The following is a 26,114-nucleotide window of genomic DNA, read 5'->3' as shown; positions in this document are numbered from 1 at the left end:
ATCACTTGAATATAGACATGTACTTTTCCTCAAATAACATACATTCCTAAAATAGGCTTTAAGTATATACTTTTCTCTGCGAAGACTGCAAGCTCCTTAATCTCATGGTCTGTTGTTTTTGTGTGTGCTCTGTATTACTCCATTTCAACAAGGACTGTACCAGAACTTTGAGCACCTAATAAATATTAACTGAAAAACTGCTCAATAGTTGATATTTTATTACTTATTATCAGTGATAAAAATGATTTATCACTGATATTGAAGGATGTAAATTTTATTCCTATTTTAGCAATATTAAATGCAGTAGAAAGTCAAATTACAATCTAGTTAAATGAAGACAGATGGAATAATGGTTCCTTTTACATTCTCTATGTGTCATGTCCTAATATTTCCATATAGGACACACAGAGGACCAATGATATTACAATCAGATTTTCAACAATAGCAATGCAAAACTTATGTTTACCCCACAGGATTTTTGTTTTAAAGGGAAACACTGTTTACTGCATAATTTTTTAAAAGCAGAGATTAAAATACTTGACAGGTACAGATTACAGAGAATCACAAAAACATTTACAAAAAGAGACCTTAAAGATGACCAATTCCAAGTTCATTTTATATAAGAGACTCTCATAACTATAAATGTTTTGTTATATGTATACGCTGAGGGAATTCAGTGCCCTCAGGCTTTAGGGTCCCAGAGTGAACTGCTGGGATGTTTTTAATAATAAATACTATTTGATTCAACAAAACTAAAAGGCAATTTATGGAATGGGAGAAGATATTTGCAAATGACGTATCTGATAAAGGGTTAGTATCCAAAATATATAAAGAACTTAGAAAACTCAACACCTAAAAAATGAATAACCCAATTTAAAAAATGGGCAGAAGACATTAATAGACATTTTCCCAAAGAAGACATACAAATGGTTAACAGACACATGAAAAAAAACCTCAAAATCACTGATCATCAGGGAGATACAAATCTAAAGCATAATGAGATATCACCTCACCCCTGTCAAAATGACTAAAATCCAAAACGCAAGAGACAACAGGTGTTGGTAGAGATGTGGAGAAAAGGGAACCCTCTTGCACTGTTGGCGGGAGTGCAAACTGGTGCAGCCACTGTGGGAAACAGTATGGAGGCTCCTCAAAAAGTTAAAAGCAGAACTACCCTACAATCCAGCAACTGTACTACTAGGTATTTACCCAAAGAATACAAAAATATTAATTCAAAGGGATACATGCACCCTGCTGTTTACAGCAGCATTTTCTGTAATACCCAAACTATGCAAACAGCCCAAGTGTCCATAGATAGATGAATGGATAAAGATGTGTGTGTGTGTGTATACACACGTGTGTGTGTGTGTATATATACACATGTATACACACACACAATGGAATATTACTCAGCCATAAAAAATGCAGTGCATTTGAATTAACATGGATGGAGCTAGCGAGTATAATGCTAAGCAAAATAAGTCAGAGAAAAACAAATACCATATGATTTCACTCATATGGTATTTGTGGAATTTAAGAAACAAAACAAGCAAGGTGGGAAAAAAAGAGAAAGAGAGGCAAACCAAGAAACAGACTTTTTCTTTAAAAGACTTTATTTTACTTATTTTTTTTTTAGAGAGAGAGAGAGAGCAAGGGGGGGGGCAAAGGGAAAGGGAAAAGGGAAGCCGACTCCCCACTGAATGGGGAGCCCACCATGAAGCTTGATCTTGACCTGGGCCAAAACCAAGAGTCAGATGCTCAACCAACCGAGCCACCCATGAGCCCCAACCTAATTTTAGTTCTAATCATTCTTCATTTTGATTCCCCTGAATTTCTAGGTAAACAATCAAATTTTTATAACATGTTTCAGAGAGCAAACTTCTTAATTTTGATAAAGTCCAATTTATTATTTTCTTTTATAGTTTGTATTTCAAATATCCTATTTAAGAAAAATTGCCAGATTAAATGTAAATAAAGTTTTCCCCTGGAAGTTTTATGGTTTTATCTACTATGTTTAGTTGTATGATTAATTTTGAGTTAATTTTGTATGTGGTATGAGGTAAGGTGGAGATCCATTTTTAATTTTTTTATTACTTTTATTTTTATTTTTTTAAATAGGCTCCACACCCAACACAGGGCTTAAACTCATGACTCTGAGATCAGGAGTCACATGCTCTATCGATTGAGCCAGTTAGGCCCCCCTAAAAGGTTTTTAACAAAAAGGTTTTTTAACAGGTCAAAAATAAGTATATTTTTGATGTCATGTAAGTGGTAATACCTTATAAATGCAAATTACTTGTAAATTGCTTGTCACTACCCATACATGGAAATACAATTAATTTTTAATTGATTTTTGTATCCAGCAAACTGGATATACTCACTTATGAGTTCTATCAGTTCTTTCATTGTAGATTATTTAGGATTTTCCACATATACAAACATGTCATCTATGAATAAAGGCAGTTTGACTTTTTTCTCTCTTCAATCTTGATGCTTTTTATTTTTCTTGACTAATTATATTACACAGAACCTCTAGTGCCATGTTGAATAGAGGTTGGATTTTGTCAGTTTGTTCTGTTGAGATAATCATGTTTTCTTTTTATTCTGTTAACACAGTATATTACATTGATTGGATTTTAAATATTGACCCAACCTGCATTCCTGGAACAAACCCCAGTGGGTCCTAGTGTGTTATGTATGGTCTTTAATATATTGCTGGATGCAATTTGTTAAAACTTCATTAAGAATTTTTGCATCTATGTTAGGGATGTTGGCTTGTAGTTTTATTTTCTTATAATATTTTTGTCTGGTTTTGGGATCCGGGTAATGCTGGTCTCATAAATTGAGTTGGGAAGAGTTCAAGATCTCCTCTTCGGTTTCTGGAAGTAGTTATATAGAAGTGGTATTATTTCTTAGTTAAACGTTTGGTAGGACTTAACCAGTGAAGCCATCAAGGCCTAGAATTTCCTTTGTGGAAAAGTGTTAAAGTACAAATTCAATTTCTTTAATAGATATATGGCTATTCATGTTCTCTATTTCTTGTTCAAGTAGCTTTGATAGTTTATCTCTGAAGAAATTTGTGTATTTCATCTAAGTTGAAAATTTTATTAGCATAAAATTGTTCATAATATTGTTATCCTTTTAATAGGGTTGGTAATGATAGTCTCTCTCTTTTTTTTTTTTTTTTTGGTACTGGTAACTCCTATTTTCTCTTTTTATTTCCTGTTCAATCTGGTTCGAAGTTTATCGATTTCATTGATCTTATCAAAGAACCAATCTTTAATTTTACTGATTTGGCAAAGACGTTTCAGATATAACACCAAAAGTATAATCCATAAAATTAAAAGGTTGATAAGTCAGATTTTATAAAAATTAAAAACTTTGCCCTGCAAAAGGCACTGTAAAGAGAATGAAAAGACAAGCTATGGACTTGCAGTAACATTTGCAAATTACATATCTGGTAGAGGACTTATTTCCACAATATATAAGGAACTCTCAAAACTCAATAAGAATATAAACAACCCAATAAAAATGGGCAAAAGAAAGTGTCCCCCAATGGATGAATGGATAAAGATGTGATATACATAGGTATATAATATAATATTATATATATGTGTGTGTGTATATATATATATAAAATGAACTATTAACCATAAAAAAGAATGAAATCTTGGGGCTCCTGAGTGGCTTACTCATTTAGGCATCTGGCTCTTGATCTCAGCTCAGGTCTTGATCTCAGAGTTGTAAGTTCAAGTCCTGCACTGGGCTCCAAAAAAATAAAAAATAAATAAAAATGAGATCTTGCCATTTGTGATAACATGGATGGACCTAGAGGGTATTATGTTATGAATTAAGTCAGACAGAGAAAGACAAATACCATACGACTTCACTTATATGTGGAATCTAAAAAACAAAGGAACAAACAGAACAAAACAGAAATAGACTCATAGATACAGAAAGATAGATACTGTTGGTTACCACAGGGGAAAAGAGTGAAATAGTGAAGGGAATTAAGAGGTATAAACTTCCAGTTATAAAATAAATTAAGTCATGGGATGTAATTTACAGCATAGAGAATATAGTTACAATATTGTAATAACTTTGTATGGTAACAGATGGTAACTAATCATAATCATTTTATAATGTATAAAAATACAGAATCAAGATTTTATACACCTAAAACTAATAGGATATTAGTATGTCAACTGTACTTCAATTAAAAAAAGAAATACTTATTGCTTTTAAATAAACTTTCCAATAGAAATGTTTCTAAGCCTCAAAAGAAACCTAACAAGGCATAACGGATAGTAAAGTATCATCAATCTAGCTATGTGACCTTAGTGAGGTTAAGATCTGTGACCTCATGTTTTTCTTCTGCAAAATAGGAATAATAACAACTACCCTGGAATATTGTAAAATTTAGAGTTTGTGCATATTAATTAGCACTCGTATATGTTAATCTCTGGCATAGGTCCAAGTTCATGGTAAGTATTCAATCAGTGGTAGCCATTAACAGCTTCTTATGCTTATAATTACGGTGATTCCTTTATCTATATGCCTCCCTCACTAGACAATTGGTTCCTTAAAGGTAGTTACCATGCTTTTGAATTCATTTCTGTATCCTTATCCCTGTTCCAAATTTACTAACGTATGGTGCAGTGCCTTGTACTTAGAAAGTTTTTTTTATTTCAATAAAAGTTGCCTAAACTTATTCAATTTAAAAAAATGGGTGAAAGATCTGACAGACACTTTACCAAAGAAGAGACACATAAGCATATGTAAAGATGCTCAATATTTTTAGTCTTAGGAAAAGGCAAATGAAAGCCAGAACGCTATGCCACCGCCCACCAATTAGAAGGGTTAAAGTGAAACACTGTAAATAACGAGGGCTGGCAAAGTGTTGCCCCGTCGGGCTGGTGAGAATGCAGCATTACAGCTGCACTGAAAAGAGTTTGGCCCTTTCTTATAAAGTTAAACATACATTTAAACCATGCGCGCCAGCAGTCTCACTCTTAGGTATTTAATCAAGTGAAATTTGTATAAAATTTGTATACAAATATTTGTAGAAGTTTTAATAATAATAATCAATAACTAGAAACAGCCCAGATACCCTTCAATCAGGGAGTGGATGAAAGATTGTGCTATGTCTCTACGATGGAATGGTACTCAACGGTAAGAGGAATAAACCATTGATTCATAAAATATCAGTGGATCTTAAACAGATATTGCTAAGTGAAAAAAAGTCAGACCTAAAGGGCTACATTTTGTATGATTCCCTTTCTATGACACTCTGGAAAAGGCAAACAGTAGGCTCTGATGTGATGAGTGGTTGGCAGCAGTTGGAGATTAATTAAAAAGTGACTGAGCACAAGGGAATTTTTAAGGTGATGGAACTGTTCTTCACGTTACTGAGCTGATAGGTACATGCCTCTGTGCATCTTCTAATAACCCACAGAACAATACACCAAAATCAGTGAATTCTATCGTATGTGGGAAGGCGACTCAAGATAAAATGCAAAATGTTGGCAACTGATTCTAATTGCGGCACAAATCTAATTGCGTTACATGGGAGTGACCGCATTGAAGGGTTGGGTGAGAAGGGAGCTGACCCAAGCAGCTTTGGAAAACAGTGTTTTATATTTTTTTTAACGATATTTCAATTTGTAAGTCTTTATTGGGGGGCTTAATTAATTTATTTTTAATTTAAATTAAATTAATATATAATGTATTATTGGTTTCAGAGTTAGAGTTCAGTGATTCATCAGTCTTATATAACACCCAGTGCTCATTACATGCCCTCCTTAATATCTATCACCCAGTTACCCCATCCCTCCCACCTCCCCCTCCTCCAGCAACCTTCAGTGTGTTTCCTATGATTAAGAGTCTCTTATGGTTTGTCTCCCTCTCAGATTTTGTCTTGTTTTATTTTTTCCTCTCTTCCCCTATGATCCTCTCCTTTGTTTCTTAAATTCCACATATCAGTGAGATCATATAATTACTGTCCGGAAAACAGTGTTTTGACTGGATATTATAAGGCCAAAAAAAAAAAAAAAAAATTTCCCAAACACTATACTCTACTTTCTCTGGGGTATTAGTGAAACTACTTAAACTACTTGACATGCATCCTTGCTTTGAACAAATAAGTATCTTGTAGATAAAGCAAGCCAGGTTTCTCACTGGTAAAGAAAAGTTATAAATAAGCAAAGGGGGAATGCTAGAAGGAACCCTGTAATGCTGGACTGGAGTTGAAAATATCAGTATGAGTGCATGTTTTGTTTTGAACTGTACATACAGTTAGATGTGTACAGAAATACGTACAGATGTATAGGGGTAAATGGGTTAGTAAACATACATACATTTCCTACTCTGTCCACTGATAGGGCCTAGAAGCAGTGACATTCCAGTTACAATGAGCACAATCAGCTGGTCTCTAAATTCCATCCTCCAGCGAAAAGAACCACAGCTCTCTGGAGAAGGAGTTGATGCTAGCGTTGGGACACGTAAGCTGGGCCTAGAGCACCCTGTGATGCCAAAGCCCCTAAAAATAAATAAATAACTAGGCCCAGAAATACACACCGAGTGGTCTGTCCCTACAACGGAGTGTTGCTCAACCTTATAAAGGAAAGGAATTCTGACACACACGACAACACGGATGAACCCTGAGAACATCAGGCTAAGTGAACCAAGCCAGACACAAAAGGACAAATACTGTATGATTTCACTTACACGAGGCACCTAGAGTAGTCAAATTCATACAGAAAGCAGAAGGGTGGTTTCCAGGGCCTGGGGGGAGGGGCGGGTGGGACGTACTGCTCAATGTGTGTAGTTGCAGCGTGGGCAGATGAGGTGGTTACAAGGACGGATGAAGATGATGCTTGCACAACAGTGGGGACGCGCTTAATGCTACTGAACTAGACACTCAAATATGGTTACAATGGGAAATATTATGGTATGTATTTCCACAATTTTTTAAAAAATGAGTTTATGAAGCAACTAATGTGAAGCGTGATTTTAGAAAATATTTTGGCAAGGTTCGTGCCAAAATTATCCTGATTATATATTTAAAATTCTACTAAAAATAATAAATTATACTCCAATCCCACCTTGAAGAAAAGATACAAAAGTCAACCCGAAAAGAATAGCCCCAATGGCTAAATATGGAACAATTTGAGAAAGAAAATAAATAATGAAAATATTGAATTTCATTTTATTTTTTTAAAGATCTATTTATTTATTTGAGAGAGAGAGTGAGAGAGAGTGCGAGTGTGGGAGAGACAGAGAGTGATTCCCAAGTGGGTTCCATGTCTGGTGTGGAGCCCAACTCGGGGCTTGATCTCAGGACTCCGAGTTCATGATCTGAGCCGAAATAAAAAGTCAGACACTTAACCAACTGAGCTACCCAGCTGCCCCACATTTAAAAGATTTATTTATTTGAGAGAGATTGAATTTTAAGTCAAAGAATAGAATAATTATCCATGAGTCAATACTGATATAACTAACTGATTAAGTAAGTAAGTGGAAAAGAGGGGCACCTGGGCGGCTCAGTCAGTTAAATGTCTGCCTTTGGCTCAGGTCATGATCTTGGGGTCCTGGGATTGAGTCCCACATCAGGCTCTCTGCTCAGTGGGGAGTCTGCTTCTCCTTCTCCCTCTGTCCCTCCCCCTGCTCATGCTCTCTCTCTCTCTCTCTCAAATAAAGTCAAAGAATAGAATAAACATCCATGAGGCAATACTGATATAAATAATTGATTAACTAAGTAAATAAGTGGAGAAGAAGGGAAAACTTTTCTCTACAAAAGAATTCTAGTTGATAAATGTGTAAGTAATAAGGACAATATAAAATCTCCATTAGAATATGACAGTAATAATAGCTGTCAGCAAGAACAACCAATGAATGCTAAAATTAATGAATAAAGGTTTAAACAGAAATGGCATATTTGCATAAAGCATCAGTGTCTCCTTCCAAATATTGTCAATCAGAAAGGGAAAGATAGTGACTTGACAGTGGAGAGATCTAGGAGACATCACCTTTCTCAAGGGATCAAGATTAACGTCACGGGTAATGGGACACAGGATGCGTGCGCTGCCTGGTATGATGTGAGAAGGGCACATACCTCAGTGACATTCTTCCCCATGGCCTCGCTCTAACCATGAGAAAGTATCAGTAAAACAAACCGAGAGTCATTCTATTAACTACCTGACTAGTATCCTAGGACTAGTAGCAAGGGAAACGAAGGGACAGGGAAGACTGAGGAGCCGTCACAGATTGAAGGAGAGACTAGGGAGACACGAGTGTTATGTGGAATCCTGGATTCGACCCTGGAACAGAAAAAGGATGTTGATGGAAAGACTGGTGCGATCCGAATAGGATCTGTATCAGGGTTTAGCAAAGTCAATGTCTTTGTTCTGATCACTGGACTGCAGCTATGTCGAATGTTAGCACTGGAGGAAGCTGGCGAGGGAGCTCTCTGTTCTACCTTTGCAAGTTCTCTGTAAGTAATAATTTATCTCAAAATAAAAGATTTAAAAATGAAAAGAAGACTGAAAATACCAGGGCAAGGATATGAAACAAGAAAGAAGTAGAAATACTTGCAACCCCCTTGGGAATTTGTTTGGTACTAACTCATAAAGATGAAATCTTGCATATCCTATGATTTAGCAATTATACTCCGAGGTATATGTGATAGAAATCCATGCATATGTGAACCAACAGACGAGTATAGGAGTGGTCGTAGCAGCACTACTGGTAATTGTCAAGGAATATAAATAACCCAAATGCCCAACAACTGAAGAATAAAAAAATAATGTGGTATCTTTGTATGTTGGAAATGAAATCACTTTACACAGCACTGTAATTTTGAGCAAAAGCAATCAAGTATAAAAGACTGTATACTTTAAATTCCTTTTACATAAAATTTAAAAACAGGCAAAACTAATCTAAACTAAAACTCTAAACTAAACTAACTCTAAAACTAAAAAAGTTTACAAATCAGAATGATGGTTACCTTTGGGAAGAAGGGAGGAGTAGTGATTTGTAAGGGAACCTTTTGGGGAGTTAGTAATATCCAATTTCTTGCTATTGTGATGATCACACAGAGTTTTTATTAAATTTATTATAACTTATTGAATTTTACCCTTATGATTTATATACTGTTCTACATATACTCTAAGAAAAAGTTTTAAAGATTAAGAAGCAAGTATATTTTTAGAAATTACGTAACTGTGATCCATATTAAGTGCCTTGGTTTGTACTGAAGAGATCTGCAAGGCTGGAGACAGAGAAAGCAATTCGGGCACCTTTTCATGAAGACCTTAGAGTAGCATGTGTAGGGAGGGGTAAGATGAAACCTAATTCTACACTTCCTTATACACCCAGGGCTTAACTCTACGCCACACTTCCGTAGATTTATTGTCATCTAAGAAACAACATATGATGATGATATGGTACTGGACTGCGAATGGACAAGAAAACATTTTAGAAAGTACATGAAGAAAATCACATGAAAACACTTACTCTTAATTTTTAAAACTCTTATTACATCATAAATTCTTATTTAAACTCAAGAAATATATAGACGGATATTTTAGTAAACTAATGAAGAATTATCTACCTCACAGCGCTAGTCAGTCTTATTCCCAGTGGTGAAGCAAGACGGGCACCTGTTAAAAAAAAAAAAAAAAGTAATAACACAAGGGAATGACTATTGATCATCATGAATATTTAAAATTGTTTTGTCAATGGGATCGTATTTTCAAAAACAGATATAAAGACTGGAAAGGAGACCACAATATTATCTATAGGTTGATATGATTATCCACCTGGAAAACTCCAGAGAAGTAAGCAAAAAGATACTAGAATAAAGGATTTCTCTAAGTTGGCCTTCTTTCCTCCTATTTAGATTTTAAGCCATCTTTTGAGTCTTTTGAGTCTACTGTAAGTTGCACTTTCTCCATGAAGCCAACGCCAAGGAAAGAAGGGACGATGGTAGAGGGAGCTAAGAGGAACCAACGTCATTACTCTTGTCACCTTGGAATTTTTCCATTTATTATCATCCATTTATTCAACAAATATTTATCACCTCTCCCTCCACGCCCCTTCCATTTCCTCCCATATGAGGCAATCAACCTCAAGAGTGTGGAGTTAATCCTCCCCACCTTTCCCTAGGTTCATACAAGCCAATTCCAACAGTCAGGTTCAGGGATGAGTGACGATGAACGGTATGGGAGGGCTGCTGCTTGCATCAAGTATCTGTTCTCTCTTCCTTGCACAGTAATAGAATTTTGTGTCTGTGCACATGCTTCTCAAGACTGTATTTGCCCGCCTTCCTTATGGCTAGATGAGGCCATATGCTATGTTCTGCCCCTGGAATTTAACTATAAGTAATATGTACAACTTCCGGTCATGTGCTTAAAAGAAAGGAACATGTCTTCCTCTTCTCCTTTTTCTCTTTCCCAATGACTGGAATGTGAACACAACAGGCAAAGCTGGAGAAGCCAGGCTGGGTTTTGAGATGGAAACTTTATGTTGAAAGTGACGGAACAGTAAGATCAAAAGAACACAAATCTCCTGGTCCCCAACACCCCTGAGCCCCCTATTTATGGAAACTTTGATATGGGGGAGAAACATACCTTGTTTAAACCCCCCTATGTGGACTGTTACATGCTAACAAATACAAATAACACAAATCTTGAACAAGACAAGCTGTTTCCTGTCTTTAAGGAGCTCACAGCCCAGCATTAAAATGCTATTTAATCAGCAGCACGGTAGGGCCGGCGCCTGGCGCATGAAGCCCTTCAGGGACAGCAAGCCTAGTCTACAAGGATGTCCTGTTGTATCTGGCATGGGAAGGAAGAAAGGTGATGTGGTTCAAACCTGCTTTTAAAAAAAGTTCTTCTCGGATGCCTGTGTGGGTCAGTGGGTTAAGCGTCTGCATTTGGCTCAGGTCATGATCTCAGGACCCGGGGATTGAGTCCTGCAATGGGCTCCCTGCTCACTGGGGAGTCTGCTTCTCCCTCTACCCTTCCCCCCTGCTCGTGACCTCTCTTTCTATCTCAAATAAATAATCTTTTTTTAAAAAAAGTTTTTCTCCAGGCTTCCGTGACAACACCCTCCTGAAATTCGTCCTCCTTCTGTGGCTGACCCTGCTTTGTCCCTCCTCCCATACCAACTGGTAAATGCTGACCTTTCCCGGGGCTCTTGTGTATTATCTCTCCAGGTGATCCCCTTACTCCCACGACAGGCAGTACGTAGCCGCTCAGTGCCAACGACTGCTGACCCCAGGCCTCTCTTCTGAGCTCTCGACTCCTATTTAATTGCCCACTTCACAGCCCCACCTGCGAGTCTTACAGGATCTCAAACGTATTATGCCAAAATGTGAACCCTTCCTTTCTTCCCTCCAACCTGCTCCTCCCACAGGCTTCTCCCTCTCAGTAAAGGTTATCACCATCCACCCAGTTTGTGTGAGCCAGAAACTTGTGAGTCATTCTTACCACCTCCTTTCCCTTGCCTCCCACACCCAATACATCATCAAGCGTGCTGATGCATTTCCAAAAACTCTCTCTCAGATCCACCCATTTCTCTCCAGCCCCACTGCTACCACTAAGCTCCGAGCTACTGTTAATCTCTCTCCTCACCGATGGGTATTTTTTAAGTGAGTCTCACTTCACTCTGCCCCCCTCCATGCCATTCTCCACACAGCAGCCACAGCGACCTTTTAAAGGTACATATCAGACCTCTTAAATGTCCTTCAACGGATTGCACTGAACGTAAGCTGGAATCCAAAATGCTTAATATGAGGCACAGGTGGCTGCCTCCCACCAACTTGTCCAACCTTATCTCTTGACATTTACCCTTCACTCCCCACTCATTCTGCTCCTCACCAGAGCTTAGCTCTTTGCTGCCTCATAGCCACCCCTTCTGTGGGGAAAGGTGCGCCCCGAACTCTTTTCCTGGCCATCAACTACTTATGTCTCAGGTCTTAGTGTACTACTTCCTCAGAGGCCTTCTGCCCCTCCAGTCTTCTCTTCCAGAGCTCTTTGTTTCGCTCCCTGTGGAAGACTGCTGGTTGACTCCCCAAATCCACTCACCCTTTCTTTTGTGGTAATAGTTTTAGCTGCTCAGCTAAACTGCGTCTCCCTCCTTCGCACCCAAATGTAGACGGGTGACCGTTGTAGCCAGAGGGATATGAATGGCATGACGTGTACAAACACTAGGCCTTCCCTTTAGGTGACTGGGCTTATACTTCCCCATCCCCTGTGCTGGGAGTGGTGGGATCTGAAGCAGTCCCCTGGGACCAGGGATGGAATCCATGGGTTGTATGGGGCCACACTAACAAACTCGGCCTGCCTACTTATGGACGGTTATATGAGCAAAACAGATTTTAATCATATTTCACTACCAGCATTTTGAATCTCTTTGTCATAGTCCAGGGGCCTCGGCTGGGTTTTCAGTAGAGGAGTAAGTTCTGCTGGCAGCACGTCCAGGAGGCATGACACAATGGGAACGGTGCCCCCACAGTATTGTGCTGCACTGTGGGACTGCGAAGAAGTGACATGGTCAGATGTTCCCAAAGATGACTCTGGTTACAACAGGGAAAACTGAATGGATGAGAGAACACATTGAGGCAGAGAGGCCAGAGAAATGGTTGTTGTAAGGCAGAAGAGAGAGAACCTTATGGATGAACATAACATAAGGACAGAGCGCGGACGACAAATCCCAGCGATATTTTGAAAGGTGGTCTCCAGAGGGCTTGGTGTTGACTGGGTGTGGGAGGCAAAATCATTGCCTCCTAGAGATGCCCATGTCTTCTTTCCGGGACCCTGTGGAATGTGACCTTACATGGCCAAAGTGACTTTGCAGATGCGATTAAGTTAAGGCTCTTGAGAGGAGAAGATTATCCTGGATTATCAGGATGAACCCAGTGTAACCGCAAGGGTCCGTATAAGAAGGAGGCACAGGAGGCCAACGCCGGGAAGGCAAGCTGACACCTGAAGCTGAAGTTCGAGTGCTGTGCTCTGAAGATGGAGGACAGGGCTGTAAGCCAAGGGATGTGAGCAGCCTCTAGAAGCTGGAAAGAGTAAGAAGTGGATTCTCCTCTAACGCCTACAGATGGAAGACGCTTGAAGACAGCTTGATTTTAGTCCAGTAACACCCACGTTGGACTCCAGACCTCTAGGTAGGAAATCTGTGTTGTCTGATCTGCTAAGTCTCCGGTAACTTGGTGCAGCAGCCAGAAACTAAGACACTGGGGGCGTGGGTAAGGCTGAAGGGGACATCAACTGGGCAGATGACCGTTTGGGAACCCAGAAGTAAGACCGAGTGGAGGAAGGGCACAAGATAATGAAGGGCTGACGTGGATCTCAGGCCTGTGAAACAACCCGCTGGACAACTGACCTTATGGTTCTGGCACTCAAGAGAAAAACTGTCCCAGAGAGAGGGATTTGGGGGCATCCTCGAGCATTCTGTGACTGAAGCGAAGGGAGCAGATGAGAGCAAGCACGGAAAAACAGTTAAAAGAGAGAAAGGCCAAGAACAAAAGCCAAGTGGAGTATGCAAAGGCCAAAGAGGAAAAGAAAAACCCAGGGTTTGTGGGTCACAGAAATCAGAGGAAGGGAGAGTTTCAAGGAAGGGACAGTCAATACAGCAGTCGTCCCTTGTCCCTGGGGGAGACATTTTGAGACCCTGAGTGGAACCTTGAAACTGCAGGTAGTACCAAACCCTATACATACAAATTTATGGTAAAGTTTCATTCACAAATTAGGCACAGCTAAGAGATCAACAACGTTAACTGGGACTAAAATATAATAATTATAACAATACACTGTAATAAAAATTATGTGAACGTGGTCTCTCTTTCAAAATACCTGATTGTATGGTACTCACCCTTCTTCTTGTGCTGATGGGAGATGATGAAATGTGACGAGACGACGTGAGGTGAACAACGTAGGCACTGTGCCATACCACAGGCTGGTAAGGGGGATCATCTGCTTCCAGACCTCGGGTCACCTCCGGTAATGGAACTCAGGAGAGCAACACCACACTAAGGGGGAACTGTTGTTGCGTCCAATGCTGCTAATGGGGGGACAGAGAAAAGTAAATGACGCCATTTGCATACAAGTAAAATCCCCAACCCTCCATATGGGAATATAGATGCTGGTGTTTCTATGAGCAAGGAAGAAGGACCGGTTAAGAGCCAGACTGATGCCAGACTATTTTGACTTGAATGTGGATTCTATCACTTAGTGGTGCGACCCCGGTTAAGTTACTTAACTTTGACGTGCACCAGGTTTCTCACTTGTAAAATGGGATAGGAACAGCTCCTACTTACATCTGATTGTTGGGAGAATTAAATGAATAAATAAATATACGGAAAGTACCCTGCCCAGAGTAAGTCCTATTAAGTGCTAGCTCTTGCTGCTATTACCATTATTACATATTGTAATGTGTTTGTTGTTACTTTAGAACAATAAAGTCTGCCAAAGGAAATAAGAGAAACAAACATTATAAGGAGGAAATATAAAATTAAAGTAGAAGCGAGTAACTTGTGAGCCAAAATAGTGTGTATGTGAGCGGACCACGGAGGAAGAGCTCAAAGGTCTGAGTGTGCACCAAATACGCTTGACGTGTAAATATTCATGAAGCACATGAGACTCAGTATTAGGAATAATAAAATGGCTAAAAGGTTAAACCGGCTACTCACTAGTGACATCTACACGGCTTCCATTTGTTCTTTGCCTGAGAAATGCAGATCAAATCCACAGCTACTCAGGAGGCTAACTGGTGAGCCAGAGCCAGAACCAGACATCTTGGTTCCTGCGTCTCAGCAGAGAAAGCATCTGCTGCCTCCCGCCCTGGGCATTGTCTGTCAAGTCCCCTGATTCCACCTCGGTTCTGGTCCTTGTCCCCATACTAGCAACACAAGGAAGGCTGAATCAAGGAGAAAGGGAGAGGGAGAGAAAGGCCCAGGTTCTACTCATATTTCATAACATAAACCACCCACGTGTCCCCAATCCCAAGTGTGTTCATCTATCCTCTCTTCTTCCCCTGGCTTCTTACCCTGTATTGTACATTGACTCAAAAAGCATGTGATCTCAACATCTTAATTTTGGTTTTGCGCCTTTTCGTGGGGTGACCTCTGGGATAGCCCGCCTGGCAGTAAGTTGGGAAGCTAACCACCACACCCACAAATTACCTCACGGGGGTAGGAAGATGCAGGAGTGGCAGGTCACTTTTCTTTGGGCATGTGTGTATCTTTTCCTTAGTTATACTGAAAAGGGAAGGAGCTGCCAGGAAAAAATTCCCACCCTAACGAGGCCAACGAAAACAACATTTTCTGCTATGCTGACCCTTGAGGCTACACTGTCCTGTCTGAAACAGAAACACCAGCTTAAATCTCTAGGATGACTTGGCTTCATTATTCAACATGGAGCCGCCTTTGGGCATCTATAGTTTAAGAGTTACCCTTTTTTCTCCAATTTCTTCCTGCACTCCTTTCCCTCCTTCTATAGGCAGGGGAGAACTTGAGCCATGTTAGACCTAGAATCTGTTCACTTTCTTCCCTTTTTTTTTTTTTTAAATTTCAAAGGTTGCTTCTTTAATAGCTGGATGGAAAAGAATGATAATTCTACTACGATAGCTACCAGCTGGGTACTTTGTGAGCTTTCAGTTCCAATAATGCAGTAGGAAACCGCACTAGACCCAAATCTCTCAATTCTCTAACAATCCACCTTAATCTCTTTCATTTGAAATTTTAGCATTCACTGCCTTTGTTTTTGCTTTTCTGCAAAAGTATTGCAACTGGATTTAGCATGAGGCTGATGTAGTTTAAGCTTCTGGGACCCTTCCTGTGCTCCAGCAAGGGTGATAGTGATTTTGTACTTGTAATTCTGTTTTATTTTTCCTAAAGAAGGACTTCAAATCCTAAAGCCTGCAGGGCCTATAAAATTCTCATCAATATAATTTCGTGGTTGAGAGCTTAAATCCTGGAGACAAAAGAAGACTTCCTTTTATTATTTAGTAATTTTGGAGAGGTCACCTAAAGTTGCAGCCTCGGTTTTATCAGTTGTAAAGTGGGAATGGTATTACCTGTACTTTTAGGATTATGGTAACGTGAAATGGCCCTTAAACAGTGTTTCATATATAAGAAATGTTCCTAAATGCTAGTTGTCATTATTATTGCTGTTGGTATTGCCTGAACAGAACCATAAGCCCCCTGAGAACGGTATCCGGCACCCCCAAAGCCCACCACAGGCGCACACTTACTGAGGGAATGCTACCTTTTACAGCCAACTCCACTCTCCCCACCTTCTCATCGCGTCTAACCAGAAATACAACTTTCATCACGTTCTTAGCGCAACTCACACGGTTACCTCTTCAGCGACGCGCCACTCAGTAGCACCTTCCCAGTTTGAAAGGCTGATTAGCTTCGTTGCATCCTTCCCCGGGGAGTCCTGAAACCCCCACTGTTGGCCTCCAGACCACTGGCCCCTTCCCCTCTCCCCGGTCAACTGAGGACAGTCTGCCAAGGTGAGGGCTATAGGCGCTGAGATAACTCGTTAAGAACGTCGGCATTGTGTTTGCACTTAATAAGCGCTCAATAAATGACGGTGATGATGATTCCCAAGCAGGCGGCCATCTACGCCTCGCAGCCTCCCCGGGAGCTAGGCCTGCATCACTAGCCTGGGGAGGGAGCCGGGGTGGGGTGGGTCGGCTCGGGCGCGGGCAAAGAACCGCCGTCCGCTCTCCCCGCGTCGGCGCGCTGCCCCGCAGAACCGGTTCCGGGGGTCCCCCGGGGCCGCCGGGGCGGGCGGGAGGCCGGGAGGAGCGGCCGCCGACGCAACCGCCGCCGCCGCAGGAGGCGGAGCGCTGCACCTGGCGGCGGGTCCTCGGCGCTCAGCCCTGAAACGGGTCCAGCCGGTAGCGAGCTGCGGAGGCACGGGGCCGCGGGGAAAGAGAGAAGGTCGCGCCGACGGGTGCGCTGGGTTCGCCGCGGCGGGTCGCCCCGGTCGGCACGCATCCCTCGGCCTCGCCCCGCCCGCCGCCACCCCCGAGGAGCCAGCGACCCGCCCGAGATGGTGCGCGCCGCCCCGACAGCCGCCGCCCCGGCGCCCCGAGCCGCCGCCCCGCGCCGGGGGGAGAAGGCTCCCCGCGCCCCACGCAGCTGAGCGCAGCGCCGCCTGCAGCAGGTGAGTCCCGGCCGGGCGCGCGGGGAGGGGGCGCTCGGCGGGGGGCGGCGCGGCAGCCCCGCCCTAGCTTCCCCTGCGGGGGCGGCAGGCCCGGGGGGCTGGGAGCTCCTCTCCGGCGCGCACACCTGCTGTCGGGGGAGGGGGTCTCAGAGGCGCGGCTCCCCGGGCCGGCAGGTGTGGTCGTCTCTGCTCCCAGCCCGGCTCGCCCGCGGCTGCCTCCCTTCCTCCCTCCCTCCCCTCGGCTTCTGTGTCGGTTGTCATCTTTATGGGGCGCTGGGGAGGCTGCAGCCGGCACCCCCGGCGCGCCGGGCGCAGGCAGCACTTCCGCAAACGTAACTGGAGTAGGGAAAACAAAGGCGCTGCCCGAGGGAGCCCTCGCCGGGCGCTGGCAGCTGCAGGGGGTGGGGGATGCTGGGAGAGGGCTGGGCCCCTACGTCCAGGCCCTTCTCCGCCCAGCTCGCCGGGCGCCCTTGCAGTAAACATCCTCAGGGGAAAGGGGGAAGCGAGAACCTCCGGACGGCCCCAGTGACAAGAGCGTAGCACTTGTGTGCCAAGAGAAGGAAATTGACAGCGTCTGATTCCCCAGGTGAATAAATACGAAAAATTACCTTTACCCCCATGCCTGCTGCCACCTCGTGCTTCTTTACTTAACTAAAGCCTAACATGGTCTAACATGTCCCTGGAGCTCTTTTGAGATACGAATGGGGATTACTAGCCTTTCTGGGTCCTATTTATCCCCCAATCCCCTGTAATTTTAAGTAGGAAGGGGGAAAATTTCAAATGCGACTTCTCCCTTCATTTCTCTCTTCCACACGTAGACAGGTGGATTAATTACCCTTAAGGCAGGCACACGGGGCATTTTACCTCTCCCGCACACATTCACAACCACAAGCATTTCCTTTTCATCCAAAAATACGTAACAAACACCTTACAGAGCTCCTGGAAAGGATAAAACCTTGCCTAATAGTTGTAGAAAAGAACCTTAAATTAAAGAGTTGAGGTTCTAATAACAATTGGTATCTAAATAGTTACGTGTCCTTGGGCACATCACATCTTCCTGAGCCTCGGTGTTCCCACATGTAAAAGGAGATGGTTGGATAGTATGGTGGCCAAGTTTCCCCTTAATTGTTCTAGAAGTCCAGGATTTTGTGGAAATCTAACCTCTTCAATATAGAGGACTATAAGGGGTGGGTGGACAAACATCACTACCAACAACAGATGTGTATTTAGTCGATTGCTGGTGTGTGCGGAGGGGACATGGGAACTAGCCAGCTAAAGGTGTCTGCATCCCTCCTGGCCTTGCTAAGTACCCGGCGAGGCTAGGAACCCTAGTCATTGGTAAGACTGGCTTCTGACAGTTTAAGCAGCTGACCATTAGCAGACAAGCAAGATATTTTCAGTTATTTAGAGAGCCAGATGGCTTGTGTTTATCCCAAGTTGGAAGTAAAATTTAGGATTGCTTGGGAGGAGGCTGGGATATTGCTACTGAGCCCAGCAAAGACACTGGGTGAGTAGGAGAGAGGATCACATTTCAATAATGCATTAAAGCTACTAAGCATGTTTACAATAATTTATTTCTAAGGTCCCTTCTGTTTCTGTACAGCTGAGGCACGCTGAAACACAAAGATAAACAGCAAGGGTTGCATGTTTGGTGGTATGAAGTACTGGATCACCAAGTCTACCTGGATTGGTGACAGTCACTTTATGAGCACCTACTATGTTCAAAACACCGTCTTACGCTAGTTTTAAGTCTCTGTGAGAGAAGTCTTTCCCCCAGCATTGTGGATGATGAAAAGGAAGCTGAGAAGACTTACAGAATTTACACAAACCACATAATCAGTGAGAAGGGGAGTTGGATTTGACCCCATGCCTCTGGCTCCAAAGCCTGGGAAATTTCCACATGGTGTCTTTCCTTATTCAGGACCCATTGGGCCTACACAGGTGCCCTCCTTCGCTTTTTGACTTTGAAAATTAACAGCATTTCAGTGTACATCTATTACATATGTTAACATTTATCCATGTAAGATAATCTGTATATTTATAGTGCATGCATATTAATGCATATATATTTACCCATTTGTTCTCACCATTTTTAGGTTGAAGGCAAGTGTAAGAAAAATGAAAATAACCAAAGATATATTTAGTATTAGGCCTATAGGTATTCTTGGCTTTCCTTTTTTCGATATTCAGGAAATCTTGATTTAGCAATCACATTGTAGGGAAAGGGAGATATGCAATAAATGTAAATATGTCTGTTAGCCCCTTTGGTACATTGTCTTGGGAAAAATCAAGATATAGTAAGTGAAAACAGGAAACTGAAAAAAGAGATTTAGATGCATATACTTAAACGTGCACGCAGGCACACGTATGCCTCATTGTCCCCAAACCATCGACATTGGCTACGTGAAGGAAGTAGGATGGGGTGGGGTGATAAGAGGGTGCTTTTACTTTTTTCTTTATGAAGTTACATTTGGACTTGTCTTTCAAGGGTGTGTGGGAGCCTGATTGGTTGCCCTAAATCCCAAATGACACATTATGTAGTACTTAGCCCTGTTGTTGCTTTCAGTAACATTTGCTTCCTAGCTGGCTTCCTTCTCCATGTTTAGAAGACACTTATTTACTATTTTGTAAAATGGCACTGTCTTAATTTAGTTGGCCAGGAAGCTTTTGGAAACTCTCAGAGTCATTTGTTAAAACCATGAATTATTGGTGCAGAGCCCCAAAGAGAAAAAACCAAACCAAAACAAAATAATCTAAATGTGAAGCCCCTAAACCTTGAGCCTGTATGTCAATACGTTGCCATAGATAATGCAACTTGTCTTGCTAGTCGGTGGGTCTAAGCAGCTCCCAAGTATGCCCACACCCCCACCTCGGCACTGACAAGGACCACCCAGAGCGTTGTATTAGAAGCAGCCTCCACAAGCCTGGGTCCAGTGTAACGTAAATGCGGCCGAGTAGAGGCTGTGCGGATCGCCTTGACGGGACGTGTGAGCTTGACCTGTGAACGTGAGAACCCTGTATCACCTCATGGTCGGGCGGTCCTGCTGCATTTTAGGCTGGGGTCGGGGGGCAGATGGAATGAAATGTAGGCTCTGAGAAAAACCCATACTCCAGAAGTAGGAAAGAGGATTGAGTAAAGGAGAGCCGAGACACCTTTTCTGACATCTGTTCTGGCATGTCTTTGAGAAGGGAAGACAAATCCAGGGAACATTTTGCAAACAGAAAGCAAGAAAGTCCAACTTTGAATAACTCTGAGGAAATGTTTTGATCTGAGACCAAGAGTGGAACTGGGGGAGAGTGGGAGTCTGGTCCTCCTGAGTCAGCAGTGGCCAGAGGGAGCTGTGGTGTGGCTTTGTGGAGGATAAAAGAAGAACTAGAAAGAGGAACTGATGTTGTCTCAACAAGCCTGATTTGTGGGTTCACTGTGCCAAGGGAAAGTGAGTAAGGAGCCTGGGGCGGTAGTGAGCTGCCCATGTGGCTAAGTAGAGAGACCTCCACTGCACAGACAGGTGCCCTCTGCCTTCCACGAGCTGCCTCAGCGTGGGCCTTGTGGCCTGTGGAGTGCCTAGTGGAGATGTGGCCAGGAACTCTAGAACCTGGAACAGCGGAGGAGCAGGTCCCTGGGAGCCATGTGGCAAATTCTTGTCTCCTAACTGCGCTGGGTACTTTTAGGGACAAGATTAAGAAAGAACATGCTTGGGCCCCAGGTAAACAAGGCCTCTCTTACCAGAGCGAAGTGTGAAGCCCCTACAGTAAACGTGAAGCAGAACCATACAAAGCGACATGCACACCATCTATGATTTAAAGAAATACACTGAGCTCCAGCATGGTCAAGCTTCTGCGGCTAATATGGAGTGCCTTCTTAATTCTGTTCCAAAGTAATTTCTGCGGAACTGTGTTTAATGAACAAATGAAACCCAAATTCACCTTTATGAGGGAGTATGAATAAAAGATTTTATTGTTATACTTTCACAGGGTAAAAATGACACATTTTAATTTTACTTACTTTTATAGTCAGCTTTCCTATATTTTGAAGGTGTAACATCTTTTTTAAAATGATTTTTTATTGAAGTATACTTAACAAAATGTTACATTAGTTTCAGGTATATAACATAGTGATTCTCTCCATTACACAATCGTTACTTCAATAAGTATTAGTTACCATGTGTCACCTTACAAAGTTGTTGCAATATTATTGACTGTATTCCCTATGCTGTACTTTTCATCCCCATGACTTCACTGGAAATTTGTACCTCTTAATCCCCTTTGCCTATTTTGTCCATCCCCCCAACATCCTCCCCTGTGGCAACCACCAGTTCTCTGTCTTTATGAGTCTGATTCTATTTTTTTGTTTGCTCATTCGTTTTGTTTTTTAGATTCCACATGTAAGTGAAATCATATGGTATTTGTCTTCTTGTCTGACTTATTTCACTTAGCATAATACCCTCTAGGTCCATCCACGTTGTTGCGACTGGCAAGATTTCATTCTTTTTTGCGGCTCAGTAATATTCCATTGTATGTACAGATACCACCTCTTCTTTATCCATTCATCCGTCGATGGACACGTGGGTTGTTTCTACAACTTGGCTGTGGTAATGCTGTAGTAAACACAGCATTTTTGAATTTGTGTTTTCATTTTCTTTGGGTAAAACACCCAGCAATGGAATTACTGGATCCTGTGGTAATTCCATTTTCCATTTTTTTGAGGAATCTCCATAGTGTTTTTCATAGTGTCTGCACCAATTTACATTCCATCAATAGTGCACAGGTGTTCCCCTTTTTCCACATTCTCGCTGTCATGAAGATACAAAATCTTTTAAGGGTATCTCAAAGCCCTTGTTACAGGCCTTTTCAGTTGTCTCTACAAGTAAGCAGAATCAGCCTAAGGGGAAGCAGACTTCAATTTAGCAACTCGCTGTGACTTTTCAGAAACTTCAGGATCAACGGTGTCCTGATTCCAACTCAAATGCCTTGTTTTTTAATTTTTTAAAAGGATTTTATTTATTTGTTTATTTATTTGAGAGAGAGAGCACGCGCAGAGGGTGCAGCAGAGGGAGAGGGAGAAGCAGGCTCCCCACTGAGCAGGGAGCCCAACCCAAGCCAGAGGCTGGGTCCCAGGACCCTGGGATCATGACCTGAGCCAAAGGCAGATGCTTAACCAACTGAGCCACCAGGCACCCCGTCAAATTCCTTGTTTTTAAAATAATGCCTCTTTTGTATTTTGAAAGTGATAAATGCTCATTGAAGGAAAATCCAGCAAAGTATAAGAAAAAAAATTAAAGTAACTCCTAATTTCTCAGAGATAGCCCTACTAACATCTTGTTATTATTTTCAAGTTTTTTTCTAAAACATATTTCATATGAAGTACATAGACTTATAAGTATAAACTTTTGCAATACATAGGGGTTTGTGTCCTGCTTTTTTTCACTTAATGTGATGCATATATAGATGATGAGCATTTCTCCATATTCTATTAATTCCTTTCTATTAGGTTCTATTTTGCTCTCATTGGATATACCATGATTTATTTAATTGCTCCTATTACTGATTGCTTCCTATGTTTCCAGTTTTGATTATTATGAAAAGTACTGAAATGAACATCTTTACATTTAAATTGTTGCATTCTAGAAAGGTTATAATTTTCTCAGTTAATGAGAGTCCCTATCAGTCTTATCCTTATCAGCACTGAATATTTTCATTTTCAAAAGTATTGGTAAGGCATGTGTGTATTTTTACTTTAATGGGCTAAGTGATCAGTCTTTTTCTGAAAGAAATTGATAGCTCATGTTAACTCTATCAGAGTTCTAACAGTATAAGAAACAATTATAGATTACATATACAGGAATGTGCTTAGGATATAAGTTATTGTTTTAGATGATAGCATTTAGGAGATATAAATAAAAATCAGAGATGGTAGCTGCATGTCTGTAGAAAAATGTACTTTAAATCTTGAGGTCTAGAGTTTGATCTAAATTATAAATTCATAAAAGGTGTGTCTGAGCACCTGTAATTTTCTGTTTAAAATGTCTTGTCTCATGGGTAGAGTGTACTTTCTTTAACCCTCTTAACTTCCTCAGTGTCTTAACAGTGTCAGGCCGGCCAGGTAAAAACACCAGTCTTTTACTGAATAAGCTTTCATCAAATACCCATTATAAATATAACATTATTTTACATATGTATCCCCGTATGCCCCTGAGTGCTCTAACGTAATGTTAGAGCTCTAACGTAATGTTAGAGCTCTAACGTAACACCTGGCATTGTGTTTTTATTTCTCCTTATAATTCTTATTTTTCCACAGTCTGCTTTTCCTGTGTTCCTAGTATTTTTAGATCTCGAACCCATTGTCCTATACTAATATATGTACCTGAGTCAGCCCTTTTCTGAAAAGATATGAAAAAAAATGTGTCTCTATGTATAAAACAGATTCACATAACAAGGTTTAAAAATAAACCAAAAAGCATTTTAATAGAATTGTAATTTGTCTTTTTTTTAAACGAATGTATCTTCTCTATAAATTGCTTCTCAAGTATAGCAAGCAAAATTTACCGAGGAAAATCTTTCTCTAAAACCTTAAGCAAATCACTTCTTTCAGTATCAACCTTTTAAAAACCCTTCGTTTCATGCTTTGAAAAGATAAGTGTGAGATTTTCCATGTTGGCTTCTTGGCAAAGAAACAAAGATTGCGTTTATATTCATTAAAATAGTAAAGCATTTGATAATAGGGTTTCCAAAGGGTCAGCGTTGACTTGCGGTAGCCAGGTTCCCTGTGGCCTGGGCTGGCGCTGACCGGTTCCACCCTGCCCTCTTTCTCCTCTGACCCTGTACCTCTTCTCTTACCTGGAAGGGGTCTGAAGACACCATTTCAATGTGAATAGATTTTCCAGGCGTTCACATGGAAATAGTTGTGCTTGTAGGGTACCCTGTCTCAGAAAAGGCAGGCTAGAAAGCTAAGAAGAATTATGTTAACATTTGAAAATGAGTAGAACGCTTATGTGCGACACACGTGTTTAGTGCTTTCAGAGACTTCTGGCAAAGACTCGTGGCTCCCACAGGTTGGAACTGTTGCCCAGGAGGACGCAGGTGGCCGGGATTCCATGCCCACTGCTGTGCCTACAGGGGAGTGAGTAGGGATGCTCTGGATGGGCCTGTCTGGGGGCACGTGTTGCTGGCATTCCAGATCGAAAAACAGTATTTCCTCTACTTTAAAAGTTACGCCCTCTGGGGGCGCCTGGCTGGCCCGGTCGGTGGAGTGTGCGACTCTTGATGTCAGGGTTGTGAGTTCAAGCCCTACATTGGGTGCAGAGATCACTGAAAAATAAAATCTTTTTAAAAATAAATAAATGAGAGTCAGGCACTCTGCGGCGCCTAGGTTCCTCCAGCACTCTGCTTCAGGCATCTGGGCTCCACTGCTCCTGGTCGTGGTTCAGAGCGAACCGGTTTCTAAGCTTCGGCACTTGAAGTACAGTGACTCTGGGAAACCCAGTCCGTTCAGCAGCTCGGTTATCCGCAGCCGACAGTTTCCTTGCGCGCTGCGGCTATTGCTGGCTGCTGAGGGATAGCTGACTGCGCTTCGGGTGTGCGTGTGCAAAGGTCCTGTGGCCCGGCCGGCCCCCTTCGAGTCCTTTCTCTCCTTCCTGGCAATGAGTGTGAGCGGCGGCGTGTTCAGCATCTCTCACCCCATTTCCAACGGCCACTGGGGTTTGTTGTTGTTGCGGAGGCTCACAGGATCCAAGTATATTTAAAAACACCCAACATTCTGTTCATGCTGTAGTTTGAACTGTTATGTATTCCTCACACTGGGATTGTCCTAAGGCAGGAAGTTAAATAAAGGCGTAGAAGAAACGAGGCTCTGGGGCCCGCTTCACATTCATGCTGTAAGCTATTGGCACAGCACTTAATCAGAAACCTAAAACAAACAAGTAGGAATTTGCTTCCATGATGATTGATAAGGTCTAAGGATCTAAATTGCCAATTTTTGAATTATATTTATTTGTATCTTCCACAAAGTGAAAGTGAAAATCCACTTGGCTTATTGCTAAAGCCACATCTAGGATTAAAGCCTATCTCCTCCCCCACAACCACACCCTTGAGAGATGAGAATAACTTTTTCCTTTCACTCTCTTAGCAGTATGAAGGGAAATATGGTAGGATTTCAGCTCCAGTCTTTCACATTTCTTATGTCACAGATAGAACTAAAATATTCCTACAGGTGGCTCGATTCTAAATGAATAGGCATTTCTGGCCTGGAGATAGCTGATTATCATTCCAGCCCCTAATGAACCATGTGTTCTCTGGTGAGCTGGTGTGCTTCCTCCTCCTACCCCATGCCCCTGCCCGCCCCCCCAGAAAAAATTAGGCTGGGGACATGGAAATGGATATGAACATAAATTCACTCTTGCTCTCTCTAAAATAAATGAATAAATCTTTAAGAAAAAAAAGAAAAATGCTTTTTCATACATTATTTCATTTAAGCCTTAGAATCCTTCTGTGAGTTAGTTGAGTTAGGTTTGTGTTTCGATCCCCATTTCACAGTGAATAAAGGGAGGCTCAAAGAGCCACTGATTGGTCAAAGCCAGGAGAGCAACTGGACCTTCTCTCTGCACGTCCTAAAATTAACCTCTGTCACATTAAACTTTAGTAGAATATTGGTATATATATCCATCAGGTGCTTGTCAAAAATAATCTTTATTGTGAGCTTACAAGAGTAAAGGGCAATATGCTAAGTACTGGATTCCTCATTCAAGGAGTTTATAATCTAATTGGGAAGACAGGAAGTACCTATAAAAAAAGTAATAAAGTTATCCACAAGTCTTACCACGCTCAGGTATGAGAGTAATCGAAGGACTCAGGAAAATATGGTGTTTATTCTATTTCCAGATGTTATAAAAGATTGCATTAGCTGCAATTCATAGAGTACTGTCCAATTCTAGG

The 26,114-nt window shown here is 41.8% G+C and overlaps 1 protein-coding gene and 1 long non-coding RNA gene across 11 annotated transcripts in view; one reads left to right on the top strand and one right to left on the bottom strand.

Annotated features, from left to right (window-relative positions):
• LOC103659677 overlaps window positions 1-17,519 on the bottom strand; it is a 35,515-nt gene extending 17,996 nt beyond the window's left edge. Inside the window, exons 1-4 of one of the 8 annotated variants that reach the window (XR_005838100.1) lie at window positions 16,368-16,744; window positions 14,699-14,925; window positions 13,882-14,070; window positions 9,611-9,659 (exon numbers count right to left, since the gene is read on the bottom strand). This is a non-coding gene — a long non-coding RNA (uncharacterized LOC103659677). Of the gene's footprint in view, window positions 1-9,610; window positions 9,660-13,881; window positions 14,071-14,698; window positions 14,926-16,359; window positions 16,745-17,308 lie in introns of those variants that run through there. The other 7 variants (XR_005838101.1, XR_005838096.1, XR_005838094.1 and 4 more) reach the window with 7 other exon arrangements.
• MFSD6 (major facilitator superfamily domain containing 6) overlaps window positions 17,109-26,114 on the top strand; it is a 67,734-nt gene continuing 58,728 nt past the window's right edge. The window contains exon 1 of one of the 3 annotated variants that reach the window (XM_040642694.1): window positions 17,109-17,183. The gene's annotated coding sequence lies outside the window, so the exon portion shown is untranslated. Of the gene's footprint in view, window positions 17,184-17,677; window positions 17,770-26,114 lie in introns of those variants that run through there. The other 2 variants (XM_040642689.1, XM_008687274.2) reach the window with 2 other exon arrangements.

The sequence above is a fragment of the Ursus maritimus genome, unplaced genomic scaffold, assembly GCF_017311325.1.
Source record: "Ursus maritimus isolate PB19 unplaced genomic scaffold, ASM1731132v1 scaffold_1, whole genome shotgun sequence".
In the NCBI taxonomy this organism is placed as follows: Eukaryota; Metazoa; Chordata; class Mammalia; order Carnivora; family Ursidae; genus Ursus; species Ursus maritimus.
Note: the sequence above shows the minus strand (reverse complement) of the source record. Positions and strands in the feature narration are given on the sequence as shown.